The sequence below is a fragment of the Ranitomeya variabilis genome, chromosome 4, assembly GCF_051348905.1.
Source record: "Ranitomeya variabilis isolate aRanVar5 chromosome 4, aRanVar5.hap1, whole genome shotgun sequence".
NCBI lineage: Eukaryota > Metazoa > Chordata > Amphibia > Anura > Dendrobatidae > Ranitomeya > Ranitomeya variabilis.
The window spans coordinates 607,114,628-607,129,829 of record NC_135235.1 but is presented as its reverse complement, the minus strand read 5'-3'; the positions used below and the strand labels follow the sequence as shown (position 1 = coordinate 607,129,829).

At 44.5% G+C, this 15,202-nt stretch overlaps 13 non-coding genes across 13 annotated transcripts; all 13 read left to right on the top strand.

The window, feature by feature from the left end:
* Nucleotides 1-335: 335 nt before the first annotated feature.
* On the top strand, nt 336-526 carry LOC143771001 (U2 spliceosomal RNA). Its single transcript, XR_013214900.1, has one exon. It is a non-coding gene; the product is annotated as a U2 spliceosomal RNA (small nuclear RNA).
* A 963-nt stretch (nt 527-1,489) lies between these two features.
* LOC143771000 (U2 spliceosomal RNA) lies at nt 1,490-1,680 on the top strand. Its single transcript, XR_013214899.1, has one exon. It is a non-coding gene; the product is annotated as a U2 spliceosomal RNA (small nuclear RNA).
* A 963-nt stretch (nt 1,681-2,643) lies between these two features.
* On the top strand, nt 2,644-2,834 carry LOC143770999 (U2 spliceosomal RNA). The gene has a single exon (XR_013214898.1). It is a non-coding gene; the product is annotated as a U2 spliceosomal RNA (small nuclear RNA).
* A 963-nt stretch (nt 2,835-3,797) lies between these two features.
* Nucleotides 3,798-3,988, top strand: LOC143770998 (U2 spliceosomal RNA). The gene has a single exon (XR_013214897.1). It is a non-coding gene; the product is annotated as a U2 spliceosomal RNA (small nuclear RNA).
* Nucleotides 3,989-4,951: 963 nt separating this feature from the next.
* LOC143770997 (U2 spliceosomal RNA) lies at nt 4,952-5,142 on the top strand. Its single transcript, XR_013214896.1, has one exon. It is a non-coding gene; the product is annotated as a U2 spliceosomal RNA (small nuclear RNA).
* A 963-nt stretch (nt 5,143-6,105) lies between these two features.
* LOC143770996 (U2 spliceosomal RNA) lies at nt 6,106-6,296 on the top strand. The gene has a single exon (XR_013214895.1). It is a non-coding gene; the product is annotated as a U2 spliceosomal RNA (small nuclear RNA).
* A 963-nt stretch (nt 6,297-7,259) lies between these two features.
* Nucleotides 7,260-7,450, top strand: LOC143770995 (U2 spliceosomal RNA). Its single transcript, XR_013214894.1, has one exon. It is a non-coding gene; the product is annotated as a U2 spliceosomal RNA (small nuclear RNA).
* Nucleotides 7,451-8,413: 963 nt separating this feature from the next.
* Nucleotides 8,414-8,604, top strand: LOC143770994 (U2 spliceosomal RNA). The gene has a single exon (XR_013214893.1). It is a non-coding gene; the product is annotated as a U2 spliceosomal RNA (small nuclear RNA).
* Nucleotides 8,605-9,567: 963 nt separating this feature from the next.
* On the top strand, nt 9,568-9,758 carry LOC143770993 (U2 spliceosomal RNA). The gene has a single exon (XR_013214892.1). It is a non-coding gene; the product is annotated as a U2 spliceosomal RNA (small nuclear RNA).
* Nucleotides 9,759-10,721: 963 nt separating this feature from the next.
* Nucleotides 10,722-10,912, top strand: LOC143770992 (U2 spliceosomal RNA). The gene has a single exon (XR_013214891.1). It is a non-coding gene; the product is annotated as a U2 spliceosomal RNA (small nuclear RNA).
* A 963-nt stretch (nt 10,913-11,875) lies between these two features.
* On the top strand, nt 11,876-12,066 carry LOC143770990 (U2 spliceosomal RNA). Its single transcript, XR_013214890.1, has one exon. It is a non-coding gene; the product is annotated as a U2 spliceosomal RNA (small nuclear RNA).
* Nucleotides 12,067-13,027: 961 nt separating this feature from the next.
* LOC143770989 (U2 spliceosomal RNA) lies at nt 13,028-13,218 on the top strand. Its single transcript, XR_013214889.1, has one exon. It is a non-coding gene; the product is annotated as a U2 spliceosomal RNA (small nuclear RNA).
* Nucleotides 13,219-14,181: 963 nt separating this feature from the next.
* LOC143770988 (U2 spliceosomal RNA) lies at nt 14,182-14,372 on the top strand. Its single transcript, XR_013214888.1, has one exon. It is a non-coding gene; the product is annotated as a U2 spliceosomal RNA (small nuclear RNA).
* Nucleotides 14,373-15,202: the final 830 nt, after the last annotated feature.

Sequence of the window (15,202 nt, the reverse complement as noted above, 5' to 3'; positions counted from 1 at the left end):
AATCTTAGCACGGAACATTCATGTGCTGTCACAATGGGGCTGGCTGGAGGGTGTGGTCAAAGTAGGCGGAGTTATGCAGATTCAAAACGCGTCGTGCACAGCTTGAACAAACACTCACACACAGACAGACAGACAGACAGACACACACACTCTCCGTCTCTCACACACAGACACACATACACAGCAGAACTGTCATTGACAGCAGAACTGTCATTGAGAAGGCCTCCCTCCAGAGTTTCTGAAAATGTCCTCCCTGCGGCAATCTTTTGCTCTGTCTCCACAATGGGTATTGGTGGTAGGCCTTGGTGCGGCCCACGGGGCGCAGCGGCTTCGGTATCGCTTCTCGGCCTTTTGGCTAAGATCAAGTGTAGTATCTGTTCTTATCAGTTTAATATCTGATACGTCCCCTATTTGGGGACCATATATTAAATGGATTTTTGGAACAGGGAGATGGAAGAAGAGCTTGCTCTGTCCACTCCACGCATTGACCCGTTATTGCAGTATCTCCGGGACCAGTGCACTCCTTCTCTGATCCAGTTTCTAAAAACAGATTGAATTGAAATCAGCGCGAGTTGTCTTTTAACCCTTTATGGGAATTGATTTCAGGGTCAAAGAAGCACTTTTCTCAGGCCAAGTGTAGCATTTTGTTTGATTTCTCCTGGCCAATTGCAACATTTTCTGCGCCTTGCCTGGCCTTGCTTTCACCTATGTCTGTCAAACATTGCATTGCATTCAATATGCAATCAATCAATCAATCAATCAATCAATCAATCAATTTGTCTTTACTGGTTGCTGCAACAGGTGTGTTAAGATTTAGGCCTTTCTTACAGTGTTGCAAATATACTGTGTCGGCTACCAAACTAGGCCCCTGCTGTCTGTCAGCACTTGCTATTTAAATTGAAGCATTCAATGAGTAGTTCTGCCATACATACTGCATTTCTGACCGCAGGAATTCTTTTTTGAAACATTGTCTCCCTCTTGTGGACCACCGGTTTTTCAATGCGTTGTATTATATGCATTTTTAAAAGAAAAAAAGTAAGTAAAAATGGTGCCTGTGCTGATCTTGAATAGGCTTGTCTTGTCCATCTACACCTGTGTGTGTGTGAGCATTCTAATGCTTTTCACCAACCAGGTGCGCTGCCTGCAGTAGATAGAATCTTAGCACGGAACATTCATGTGCTGTCACAATGGGGCTGGCTGGAGGGTGTGGTCAAAGTAGGCGGAGTTATGCAGATTCAAAACGCGTCGTGCACAGCTTGAACAAACACTCACACACAGACAGACAGACAGACAGACACACACACTCTCCGTCTCTCACACACAGACACACATACACAGCAGAACTGTCATTGACAGCAGAACTGTCATTGAGAAGGCCTCCCTCCAGAGTTTCTGAAAATGTCCTCCCTGCGGCAATCTTTTGCTCTGTCTCCACAATGGGTATTGGTGGTAGGCCTTGGTGCGGCCCACGGGGCGCAGCGGCTTCGGTATCGCTTCTCGGCCTTTTGGCTAAGATCAAGTGTAGTATCTGTTCTTATCAGTTTAATATCTGATACGTCCCCTATTTGGGGACCATATATTAAATGGATTTTTGGAACAGGGAGATGGAAGAAGAGCTTGCTCTGTCCACTCCACGCATTGACCCGTTATTGCAGTATCTCCGGGACCAGTGCACTCCTTCTCTGATCCAGTTTCTAAAAACAGATTGAATTGAAATCAGCGCGAGTTGTCTTTTAACCCTTTATGGGAATTGATTTCAGGGTCAAAGAAGCACTTTTCTCAGGCCAAGTGTAGCATTTTGTTTGATTTCTCCTGGCCAATTGCAACATTTTCTGCGCCTTGCCTGGCCTTGCTTTCACCTATGTCTGTCAAACATTGCATTGCATTCAATATGCAATCAATCAATCAATCAATCAATCAATCAATCAATTTGTCTTTACTGGTTGCTGCAACAGGTGTGTTAAGATTTAGGCCTTTCTTACAGTGTTGCAAATATACTGTGTCGGCTACCAAACTAGGCCCCTGCTGTCTGTCAGCACTTGCTATTTAAATTGAAGCATTCAATGAGTAGTTCTGCCATACATACTGCATTTCTGACCGCAGGAATTCTTTTTTGAAACATTGTCTCCCTCTTGTGGACCACCGGTTTTTCAATGCGTTGTATTATATGCATTTTTAAAAGAAAAAAAGTAAGTAAAAATGGTGCCTGTGCTGATCTTGAATAGGCTTGTCTTGTCCATCTACACCTGTGTGTGTGTGAGCATTCTAATGCTTTTCACCAACCAGGTGCGCTGCCTGCAGTAGATAGAATCTTAGCACGGAACATTCATGTGCTGTCACAATGGGGCTGGCTGGAGGGTGTGGTCAAAGTAGGCGGAGTTATGCAGATTCAAAACGCGTCGTGCACAGCTTGAACAAACACTCACACACAGACAGACAGACAGACAGACACACACACTCTCCGTCTCTCACACACAGACACACATACACAGCAGAACTGTCATTGACAGCAGAACTGTCATTGAGAAGGCCTCCCTCCAGAGTTTCTGAAAATGTCCTCCCTGCGGCAATCTTTTGCTCTGTCTCCACAATGGGTATTGGTGGTAGGCCTTGGTGCGGCCCACGGGGCGCAGCGGCTTCGGTATCGCTTCTCGGCCTTTTGGCTAAGATCAAGTGTAGTATCTGTTCTTATCAGTTTAATATCTGATACGTCCCCTATTTGGGGACCATATATTAAATGGATTTTTGGAACAGGGAGATGGAAGAAGAGCTTGCTCTGTCCACTCCACGCATTGACCCGTTATTGCAGTATCTCCGGGACCAGTGCACTCCTTCTCTGATCCAGTTTCTAAAAACAGATTGAATTGAAATCAGCGCGAGTTGTCTTTTAACCCTTTATGGGAATTGATTTCAGGGTCAAAGAAGCACTTTTCTCAGGCCAAGTGTAGCATTTTGTTTGATTTCTCCTGGCCAATTGCAACATTTTCTGCGCCTTGCCTGGCCTTGCTTTCACCTATGTCTGTCAAACATTGCATTGCATTCAATATGCAATCAATCAATCAATCAATCAATCAATCAATCAATTTGTCTTTACTGGTTGCTGCAACAGGTGTGTTAAGATTTAGGCCTTTCTTACAGTGTTGCAAATATACTGTGTCGGCTACCAAACTAGGCCCCTGCTGTCTGTCAGCACTTGCTATTTAAATTGAAGCATTCAATGAGTAGTTCTGCCATACATACTGCATTTCTGACCGCAGGAATTCTTTTTTGAAACATTGTCTCCCTCTTGTGGACCACCGGTTTTTCAATGCGTTGTATTATATGCATTTTTAAAAGAAAAAAAGTAAGTAAAAATGGTGCCTGTGCTGATCTTGAATAGGCTTGTCTTGTCCATCTACACCTGTGTGTGTGTGAGCATTCTAATGCTTTTCACCAACCAGGTGCGCTGCCTGCAGTAGATAGAATCTTAGCACGGAACATTCATGTGCTGTCACAATGGGGCTGGCTGGAGGGTGTGGTCAAAGTAGGCGGAGTTATGCAGATTCAAAACGCGTCGTGCACAGCTTGAACAAACACTCACACACAGACAGACAGACAGACAGACACACACACTCTCCGTCTCTCACACACAGACACACATACACAGCAGAACTGTCATTGACAGCAGAACTGTCATTGAGAAGGCCTCCCTCCAGAGTTTCTGAAAATGTCCTCCCTGCGGCAATCTTTTGCTCTGTCTCCACAATGGGTATTGGTGGTAGGCCTTGGTGCGGCCCACGGGGCGCAGCGGCTTCGGTATCGCTTCTCGGCCTTTTGGCTAAGATCAAGTGTAGTATCTGTTCTTATCAGTTTAATATCTGATACGTCCCCTATTTGGGGACCATATATTAAATGGATTTTTGGAACAGGGAGATGGAAGAAGAGCTTGCTCTGTCCACTCCACGCATTGACCCGTTATTGCAGTATCTCCGGGACCAGTGCACTCCTTCTCTGATCCAGTTTCTAAAAACAGATTGAATTGAAATCAGCGCGAGTTGTCTTTTAACCCTTTATGGGAATTGATTTCAGGGTCAAAGAAGCACTTTTCTCAGGCCAAGTGTAGCATTTTGTTTGATTTCTCCTGGCCAATTGCAACATTTTCTGCGCCTTGCCTGGCCTTGCTTTCACCTATGTCTGTCAAACATTGCATTGCATTCAATATGCAATCAATCAATCAATCAATCAATCAATCAATCAATTTGTCTTTACTGGTTGCTGCAACAGGTGTGTTAAGATTTAGGCCTTTCTTACAGTGTTGCAAATATACTGTGTCGGCTACCAAACTAGGCCCCTGCTGTCTGTCAGCACTTGCTATTTAAATTGAAGCATTCAATGAGTAGTTCTGCCATACATACTGCATTTCTGACCGCAGGAATTCTTTTTTGAAACATTGTCTCCCTCTTGTGGACCACCGGTTTTTCAATGCGTTGTATTATATGCATTTTTAAAAGAAAAAAAGTAAGTAAAAATGGTGCCTGTGCTGATCTTGAATAGGCTTGTCTTGTCCATCTACACCTGTGTGTGTGTGAGCATTCTAATGCTTTTCACCAACCAGGTGCGCTGCCTGCAGTAGATAGAATCTTAGCACGGAACATTCATGTGCTGTCACAATGGGGCTGGCTGGAGGGTGTGGTCAAAGTAGGCGGAGTTATGCAGATTCAAAACGCGTCGTGCACAGCTTGAACAAACACTCACACACAGACAGACAGACAGACAGACACACACACTCTCCGTCTCTCACACACAGACACACATACACAGCAGAACTGTCATTGACAGCAGAACTGTCATTGAGAAGGCCTCCCTCCAGAGTTTCTGAAAATGTCCTCCCTGCGGCAATCTTTTGCTCTGTCTCCACAATGGGTATTGGTGGTAGGCCTTGGTGCGGCCCACGGGGCGCAGCGGCTTCGGTATCGCTTCTCGGCCTTTTGGCTAAGATCAAGTGTAGTATCTGTTCTTATCAGTTTAATATCTGATACGTCCCCTATTTGGGGACCATATATTAAATGGATTTTTGGAACAGGGAGATGGAAGAAGAGCTTGCTCTGTCCACTCCACGCATTGACCCGTTATTGCAGTATCTCCGGGACCAGTGCACTCCTTCTCTGATCCAGTTTCTAAAAACAGATTGAATTGAAATCAGCGCGAGTTGTCTTTTAACCCTTTATGGGAATTGATTTCAGGGTCAAAGAAGCACTTTTCTCAGGCCAAGTGTAGCATTTTGTTTGATTTCTCCTGGCCAATTGCAACATTTTCTGCGCCTTGCCTGGCCTTGCTTTCACCTATGTCTGTCAAACATTGCATTGCATTCAATATGCAATCAATCAATCAATCAATCAATCAATCAATCAATTTGTCTTTACTGGTTGCTGCAACAGGTGTGTTAAGATTTAGGCCTTTCTTACAGTGTTGCAAATATACTGTGTCGGCTACCAAACTAGGCCCCTGCTGTCTGTCAGCACTTGCTATTTAAATTGAAGCATTCAATGAGTAGTTCTGCCATACATACTGCATTTCTGACCGCAGGAATTCTTTTTTGAAACATTGTCTCCCTCTTGTGGACCACCGGTTTTTCAATGCGTTGTATTATATGCATTTTTAAAAGAAAAAAAGTAAGTAAAAATGGTGCCTGTGCTGATCTTGAATAGGCTTGTCTTGTCCATCTACACCTGTGTGTGTGTGAGCATTCTAATGCTTTTCACCAACCAGGTGCGCTGCCTGCAGTAGATAGAATCTTAGCACGGAACATTCATGTGCTGTCACAATGGGGCTGGCTGGAGGGTGTGGTCAAAGTAGGCGGAGTTATGCAGATTCAAAACGCGTCGTGCACAGCTTGAACAAACACTCACACACAGACAGACAGACAGACAGACACACACACTCTCCGTCTCTCACACACAGACACACATACACAGCAGAACTGTCATTGACAGCAGAACTGTCATTGAGAAGGCCTCCCTCCAGAGTTTCTGAAAATGTCCTCCCTGCGGCAATCTTTTGCTCTGTCTCCACAATGGGTATTGGTGGTAGGCCTTGGTGCGGCCCACGGGGCGCAGCGGCTTCGGTATCGCTTCTCGGCCTTTTGGCTAAGATCAAGTGTAGTATCTGTTCTTATCAGTTTAATATCTGATACGTCCCCTATTTGGGGACCATATATTAAATGGATTTTTGGAACAGGGAGATGGAAGAAGAGCTTGCTCTGTCCACTCCACGCATTGACCCGTTATTGCAGTATCTCCGGGACCAGTGCACTCCTTCTCTGATCCAGTTTCTAAAAACAGATTGAATTGAAATCAGCGCGAGTTGTCTTTTAACCCTTTATGGGAATTGATTTCAGGGTCAAAGAAGCACTTTTCTCAGGCCAAGTGTAGCATTTTGTTTGATTTCTCCTGGCCAATTGCAACATTTTCTGCGCCTTGCCTGGCCTTGCTTTCACCTATGTCTGTCAAACATTGCATTGCATTCAATATGCAATCAATCAATCAATCAATCAATCAATCAATCAATTTGTCTTTACTGGTTGCTGCAACAGGTGTGTTAAGATTTAGGCCTTTCTTACAGTGTTGCAAATATACTGTGTCGGCTACCAAACTAGGCCCCTGCTGTCTGTCAGCACTTGCTATTTAAATTGAAGCATTCAATGAGTAGTTCTGCCATACATACTGCATTTCTGACCGCAGGAATTCTTTTTTGAAACATTGTCTCCCTCTTGTGGACCACCGGTTTTTCAATGCGTTGTATTATATGCATTTTTAAAAGAAAAAAAGTAAGTAAAAATGGTGCCTGTGCTGATCTTGAATAGGCTTGTCTTGTCCATCTACACCTGTGTGTGTGTGAGCATTCTAATGCTTTTCACCAACCAGGTGCGCTGCCTGCAGTAGATAGAATCTTAGCACGGAACATTCATGTGCTGTCACAATGGGGCTGGCTGGAGGGTGTGGTCAAAGTAGGCGGAGTTATGCAGATTCAAAACGCGTCGTGCACAGCTTGAACAAACACTCACACACAGACAGACAGACAGACAGACACACACACTCTCCGTCTCTCACACACAGACACACATACACAGCAGAACTGTCATTGACAGCAGAACTGTCATTGAGAAGGCCTCCCTCCAGAGTTTCTGAAAATGTCCTCCCTGCGGCAATCTTTTGCTCTGTCTCCACAATGGGTATTGGTGGTAGGCCTTGGTGCGGCCCACGGGGCGCAGCGGCTTCGGTATCGCTTCTCGGCCTTTTGGCTAAGATCAAGTGTAGTATCTGTTCTTATCAGTTTAATATCTGATACGTCCCCTATTTGGGGACCATATATTAAATGGATTTTTGGAACAGGGAGATGGAAGAAGAGCTTGCTCTGTCCACTCCACGCATTGACCCGTTATTGCAGTATCTCCGGGACCAGTGCACTCCTTCTCTGATCCAGTTTCTAAAAACAGATTGAATTGAAATCAGCGCGAGTTGTCTTTTAACCCTTTATGGGAATTGATTTCAGGGTCAAAGAAGCACTTTTCTCAGGCCAAGTGTAGCATTTTGTTTGATTTCTCCTGGCCAATTGCAACATTTTCTGCGCCTTGCCTGGCCTTGCTTTCACCTATGTCTGTCAAACATTGCATTGCATTCAATATGCAATCAATCAATCAATCAATCAATCAATCAATCAATTTGTCTTTACTGGTTGCTGCAACAGGTGTGTTAAGATTTAGGCCTTTCTTACAGTGTTGCAAATATACTGTGTCGGCTACCAAACTAGGCCCCTGCTGTCTGTCAGCACTTGCTATTTAAATTGAAGCATTCAATGAGTAGTTCTGCCATACATACTGCATTTCTGACCGCAGGAATTCTTTTTTGAAACATTGTCTCCCTCTTGTGGACCACCGGTTTTTCAATGCGTTGTATTATATGCATTTTTAAAAGAAAAAAAGTAAGTAAAAATGGTGCCTGTGCTGATCTTGAATAGGCTTGTCTTGTCCATCTACACCTGTGTGTGTGTGAGCATTCTAATGCTTTTCACCAACCAGGTGCGCTGCCTGCAGTAGATAGAATCTTAGCACGGAACATTCATGTGCTGTCACAATGGGGCTGGCTGGAGGGTGTGGTCAAAGTAGGCGGAGTTATGCAGATTCAAAACGCGTCGTGCACAGCTTGAACAAACACTCACACACAGACAGACAGACAGACAGACACACACACTCTCCGTCTCTCACACACAGACACACATACACAGCAGAACTGTCATTGACAGCAGAACTGTCATTGAGAAGGCCTCCCTCCAGAGTTTCTGAAAATGTCCTCCCTGCGGCAATCTTTTGCTCTGTCTCCACAATGGGTATTGGTGGTAGGCCTTGGTGCGGCCCACGGGGCGCAGCGGCTTCGGTATCGCTTCTCGGCCTTTTGGCTAAGATCAAGTGTAGTATCTGTTCTTATCAGTTTAATATCTGATACGTCCCCTATTTGGGGACCATATATTAAATGGATTTTTGGAACAGGGAGATGGAAGAAGAGCTTGCTCTGTCCACTCCACGCATTGACCCGTTATTGCAGTATCTCCGGGACCAGTGCACTCCTTCTCTGATCCAGTTTCTAAAAACAGATTGAATTGAAATCAGCGCGAGTTGTCTTTTAACCCTTTATGGGAATTGATTTCAGGGTCAAAGAAGCACTTTTCTCAGGCCAAGTGTAGCATTTTGTTTGATTTCTCCTGGCCAATTGCAACATTTTCTGCGCCTTGCCTGGCCTTGCTTTCACCTATGTCTGTCAAACATTGCATTGCATTCAATATGCAATCAATCAATCAATCAATCAATCAATCAATCAATTTGTCTTTACTGGTTGCTGCAACAGGTGTGTTAAGATTTAGGCCTTTCTTACAGTGTTGCAAATATACTGTGTCGGCTACCAAACTAGGCCCCTGCTGTCTGTCAGCACTTGCTATTTAAATTGAAGCATTCAATGAGTAGTTCTGCCATACATACTGCATTTCTGACCGCAGGAATTCTTTTTTGAAACATTGTCTCCCTCTTGTGGACCACCGGTTTTTCAATGCGTTGTATTATATGCATTTTTAAAAGAAAAAAAGTAAGTAAAAATGGTGCCTGTGCTGATCTTGAATAGGCTTGTCTTGTCCATCTACACCTGTGTGTGTGTGAGCATTCTAATGCTTTTCACCAACCAGGTGCGCTGCCTGCAGTAGATAGAATCTTAGCACGGAACATTCATGTGCTGTCACAATGGGGCTGGCTGGAGGGTGTGGTCAAAGTAGGCGGAGTTATGCAGATTCAAAACGCGTCGTGCACAGCTTGAACAAACACTCACACACAGACAGACAGACAGACAGACACACACACTCTCCGTCTCTCACACACAGACACACATACACAGCAGAACTGTCATTGACAGCAGAACTGTCATTGAGAAGGCCTCCCTCCAGAGTTTCTGAAAATGTCCTCCCTGCGGCAATCTTTTGCTCTGTCTCCACAATGGGTATTGGTGGTAGGCCTTGGTGCGGCCCACGGGGCGCAGCGGCTTCGGTATCGCTTCTCGGCCTTTTGGCTAAGATCAAGTGTAGTATCTGTTCTTATCAGTTTAATATCTGATACGTCCCCTATTTGGGGACCATATATTAAATGGATTTTTGGAACAGGGAGATGGAAGAAGAGCTTGCTCTGTCCACTCCACGCATTGACCCGTTATTGCAGTATCTCCGGGACCAGTGCACTCCTTCTCTGATCCAGTTTCTAAAAACAGATTGAATTGAAATCAGCGCGAGTTGTCTTTTAACCCTTTATGGGAATTGATTTCAGGGTCAAAGAAGCACTTTTCTCAGGCCAAGTGTAGCATTTTGTTTGATTTCTCCTGGCCAATTGCAACATTTTCTGCGCCTTGCCTGGCCTTGCTTTCACCTATGTCTGTCAAACATTGCATTGCATTCAATATGCAATCAATCAATCAATCAATCAATCAATCAATCAATTTGTCTTTACTGGTTGCTGCAACAGGTGTGTTAAGATTTAGGCCTTTCTTACAGTGTTGCAAATATACTGTGTCGGCTACCAAACTAGGCCCCTGCTGTCTGTCAGCACTTGCTATTTAAATTGAAGCATTCAATGAGTAGTTCTGCCATACATACTGCATTTCTGACCGCAGGAATTCTTTTTTGAAACATTGTCTCCCTCTTGTGGACCACCGGTTTTTCAATGCGTTGTATTATATGCATTTTTAAAAGAAAAAAAGTAAGTAAAAATGGTGCCTGTGCTGATCTTGAATAGGCTTGTCTTGTCCATCTACACCTGTGTGTGTGTGAGCATTCTAATGCTTTTCACCAACCAGGTGCGCTGCCTGCAGTAGATAGAATCTTAGCACGGAACATTCATGTGCTGTCACAATGGGGCTGGCTGGAGGGTGTGGTCAAAGTAGGCGGAGTTATGCAGATTCAAAACGCGTCGTGCACAGCTTGAACAAACACTCACACACAGACAGACAGACAGACAGACACACACACTCTCCGTCTCTCACACACAGACACACATACACAGCAGAACTGTCATTGACAGCAGAACTGTCATTGAGAAGGCCTCCCTCCAGAGTTTCTGAAAATGTCCTCCCTGCGGCAATCTTTTGCTCTGTCTCCACAATGGGTATTGGTGGTAGGCCTTGGTGCGGCCCACGGGGCGCAGCGGCTTCGGTATCGCTTCTCGGCCTTTTGGCTAAGATCAAGTGTAGTATCTGTTCTTATCAGTTTAATATCTGATACGTCCCCTATTTGGGGACCATATATTAAATGGATTTTTGGAACAGGGAGATGGAAGAAGAGCTTGCTCTGTCCACTCCACGCATTGACCCGTTATTGCAGTATCTCCGGGACCAGTGCACTCCTTCTCTGATCCAGTTTCTAAAAACAGATTGAATTGAAATCAGCGCGAGTTGTCTTTTAACCCTTTATGGGAATTGATTTCAGGGTCAAAGAAGCACTTTTCTCAGGCCAAGTGTAGCATTTTGTTTGATTTCTCCTGGCCAATTGCAACATTTTCTGCGCCTTGCCTGGCCTTGCTTTCACCTATGTCTGTCAAACATTGCATTGCATTCAATATGCAATCAATCAATCAATCAATCAATCAATCAATCAATTTGTCTTTACTGGTTGCTGCAACAGGTGTGTTAAGATTTAGGCCTTTCTTACAGTGTTGCAAATATACTGTGTCGGCTACCAAACTAGGCCCCTGCTGTCTGTCAGCACTTGCTATTTAAATTGAAGCATTCAATGAGTAGTTCTGCCATACATACTGCATTTCTGACCGCAGGAATTCTTTTTTGAAACATTGTCTCCCTCTTGTGGACCACCGGTTTTTCAATGCGTTGTATTATATGCATTTTTAAAAGAAAAAAAGTAAGTAAAAATGGTGCCTGTGCTGATCTTGAATAGGCTTGTCTTGTCCATCTACACCTGTGTGTGTGTGAGCATTCTAATGCTTTTCACCAACCAGGTGCGCTGCCTGCAGTAGATAGAATCTTAGCACGGAACATTCATGTGCTGTCACAATGGGGCTGGCTGGAGGGTGTGGTCAAAGTAGGCGGAGTTATGCAGATTCAAAACGCGTCGTGCACAGCTTGAACAAACACTCACACACAGACAGACAGACAGACAGACACACACACTCTCCGTCTCTCACACACAGACACACATACACAGCAGAACTGTCATTGACAGCAGAACTGTCATTGAGAAGGCCTCCCTCCAGAGTTTCTGAAAATGTCCTCCCTGCGGCAATCTTTTGCTCTGTCTCCACAATGGGTATTGGTGGTAGGCCTTGGTGCGGCCCACGGGGCGCAGCGGCTTCGGTATCGCTTCTCGGCCTTTTGGCTAAGATCAAGTGTAGTATCTGTTCTTATCAGTTTAATATCTGATACGTCCCCTATTTGGGGACCATATATTAAATGGATTTTTGGAACAGGGAGATGGAAGAAGAGCTTGCTCTGTCCACTCCACGCATTGACCCGTTATTGCAGTATCTCCGGGACCAGTGCACTCCTTCTCTGATCCAGTTTCTAAAAACAGATTGAATTGAAATCAGCGCGAGTTGTCTTTTAACCCTTTATGGGAATTGATTTCAGGGTCAAAGAAGCACTTTTCTCAGGCCAAGTGTAGCATTTTGTTTGATTTCTCCTGGCCAATTGCAACATTTTCTGCGCCTTGCCTGGCCTTGCTTTCACCTATGTCTGTCAAACATTGCATTGCATTCAATATGCAATCAATCAATCAATCAATCAATCAATCAATCAATTTGTCTTTACTGGTTGCTGCAACAGGTGTGTTAAGATTTAGGCCTTTCTTACAGTGTTGCAAATATACTGTGTCGGCTACCAAACTAGGCCCCTGCTGTCTGTCAGCACTTGCTATTTAAATTGAAGCATTCAATGAGTAGTTCTGCCATACATACTGCATTTCTGACCGCAGGAATTCTTTTTTGAAACATTGTCTCCCTCTTGTGGACCACCGGTTTTTCAATGCGTTGTATTATATGCATTTTTAAAAGAAAAAAAGTAAGTAAAAATGGTGCCTGTGCTGATCTTGAATAGGCTTGTCTTGTCCATCTACACCTGTGTGTGTGTGAGCATTCTAATGCTTTTCACCAACCAGGTGCGCTGCCTGCAGTAGATAGAATCTTAGCACGGAACATTCATGTGCTGTCACAATGGGGCTGGCTGGAGGGTGTGGTCAAAGTAGGCGGAGTTATGCAGATTCAAAACGCGTCGTGCACAGCTTGAACAAACACTCACACAGACAGACAGACAGACAGACACACACACTCTCCGTCTCTCACACACAGACACACATACACAGCAGAACTGTCATTGACAGCAGAACTGTCATTGAGAAGGCCTCCCTCCAGAGTTTCTGAAAATGTCCTCCCTGCGGCAATCTTTTGCTCTGTCTCCACAATGGGTATTGGTGGTAGGCCTTGGTGCGGCCCACGGGGCGCAGCGGCTTCGGTATCGCTTCTCGGCCTTTTGGCTAAGATCAAGTGTAGTATCTGTTCTTATCAGTTTAATATCTGATACGTCCCCTATTTGGGGACCATATATTAAATGGATTTTTGGAACAGGGAGATGGAAGAAGAGCTTGCTCTGTCCACTCCACGCATTGACCCGTTATTGCAGTATCTCCGGGACCAGTGCACTCCTTCTCTGATCCAGTTTCTAAAAACAGATTGAATTGAAATCAGCGCGAGTTGTCTTTTAACCCTTTATGGGAATTGATTTCAGGGTCAAAGAAGCACTTTTCTCAGGCCAAGTGTAGCATTTTGTTTGATTTCTCCTGGCCAATTGCAACATTTTCTGCGCCTTGCCTGGCCTTGCTTTCACCTATGTCTGTCAAACATTGCATTGCATTCAATATGCAATCAATCAATCAATCAATCAATCAATCAATCAATTTGTCTTTACTGGTTGCTGCAACAGGTGTGTTAAGATTTAGGCCTTTCTTACAGTGTTGCAAATATACTGTGTCGGCTACCAAACTAGGCCCCTGCTGTCTGTCAGCACTTGCTATTTAAATTGAAGCATTCAATGAGTAGTTCTGCCATACATACTGCATTTCTGACCGCAGGAATTCTTTTTTGAAACATTGTCTCCCTCTTGTGGACCACCGGTTTTTCAATGCGTTGTATTATATGCATTTTTAAAAGAAAAAAAGTAAGTAAAAATGGTGCCTGTGCTGATCTTGAATAGGCTTGTCTTGTCCATCTACACCTGTGTGTGTGTGAGCATTCTAATGCTTTTCACCAACCAGGTGCGCTGCCTGCAGTAGATAGAATCTTAGCACGGAACATTCATGTGCTGTCACAATGGGGCTGGCTGGAGGGTGTGGTCAAAGTAGGCGGAGTTATGCAGATTCAAAACGCGTCGTGCACAGCTTGAACAAACACTCACACACAGACAGACAGACAGACAGACACACACACTCTCCGTCTCTCACACACAGACACACATACACAGCAGAACTGTCATTGACAGCAGAACTGTCATTGAGAAGGCCTCCCTCCAGAGTTTCTGAAAATGTCCTCCCTGCGGCAATCTTTTGCTCTGTCTCCACAATGGGTATTGGTGGTAGGCCTTGGTGCGGCCCACGGGGCGCAGCGGCTTCGGTATCGCTTCTCGGCCTTTTGGCTAAGATCAAGTGTAGTATCTGTTCTTATCAGTTTAATATCTGATACGTCCCCTATTTGGGGACCATATATTAAATGGATTTTTGGAACAGGGAGATGGAAGAAGAGCTTGCTCTGTCCACTCCACGCATTGACCCGTTATTGCAGTATCTCCGGGACCAGTGCACTCCTTCTCTGATCCAGTTTCTAAAAACAGATTGAATTGAAATCAGCGCGAGTTGTCTTTTAACCCTTTATGGGAATTGATTTCAGGGTCAAAGAAGCACTTTTCTCAGGCCAAGTGTAGCATTTTGTTTGATTTCTCCTGGCCAATTGCAACATTTTCTGCGCCTTGCCTGGCCTTGCTTTCACCTATGTCTGTCAAACATTGCATTGCATTCAATATGCAATCAATCAATCAATCAATCAATCAATCAATCAATTTGTCTTTACTGGTTGCTGCAACAGGTGTGTTAAGATTTAGGCCTTTCTTACAGTGTTGCAAATATACTGTGTCGGCTACCAAACTAGGCCCCTGCTGTCTGTCAGCACTTGCTATTTAAATTGAAGCATTCAATGAGTAGTTCTGCCATACATACTGCATTTCTGACCGCAGGAATTCTTTTTTGAAACATTGTCTCCCTCTTGTGGACCACCGGTTTTTCAATGCGTTGTATTATATGCATTTTTAAAAGAAAAAAAGTAAGTAAAAATGGTGCCTGTGCTGATCTTGAATAGGCTTGTCTTGTCCATCTACACCTGTGTGTGTGTGAGCATTCTAATGCTTTTCACCAACCAGGTGCGCTGCCTGCAGTAGATAGAATCTTAGCACGGAACATTCATGTGCTGTCACAATGGGGCTGGCTGGAGGGTGTGGTCAAAGTAGGCGGAGTTATGCAGATTCAAAACGCGTCGTGCACAGCTTGAACAAACACTCACACACAGACAGACAGACAGACAGACACACACACTCTCCGTCTCTCACACACAGACACACATACACAGCAGAACTGTCATTGACAG